This window comes from Cupressus sempervirens, chromosome 6, assembly GCF_028749045.1.
Source record: "Cupressus sempervirens isolate cs-2001-9-10 chromosome 6, ASM2874904v1, whole genome shotgun sequence".
NCBI classification, from domain to species: Eukaryota; Viridiplantae; Streptophyta; class Pinopsida; order Cupressales; family Cupressaceae; genus Cupressus; species Cupressus sempervirens.
The window spans coordinates 406086918-406087199 of NC_143123.1; positions in this window are offsets into that span (position 1 = coordinate 406086918).

Here is a 282-nt window from a genome sequence, read left to right on the forward strand (position 1 = left end):
TTCTGTTTTTGTTATGAGTTGCTGTGATTTGGTCTCAAAGTTATACTGTTATACCATATGCACGTGTAAGGATTTGCAGATTCAAAAGCTGAAGCTTTAAGAGAACGAACTTTCTCCTGGGTAGTAAACAATGTTTTTCATTTACATAGTGCTTAAAAATTGTCCTAATTTTTTTATTTTGCTTTTTCTGGATAAAAATAAACTATGTAACCAGTGCTAACATAAGTTTGGAAATGATGTAGTCACTGCAGTTCTTTTGCATTTGGTTTCTTTGTTGCAAGT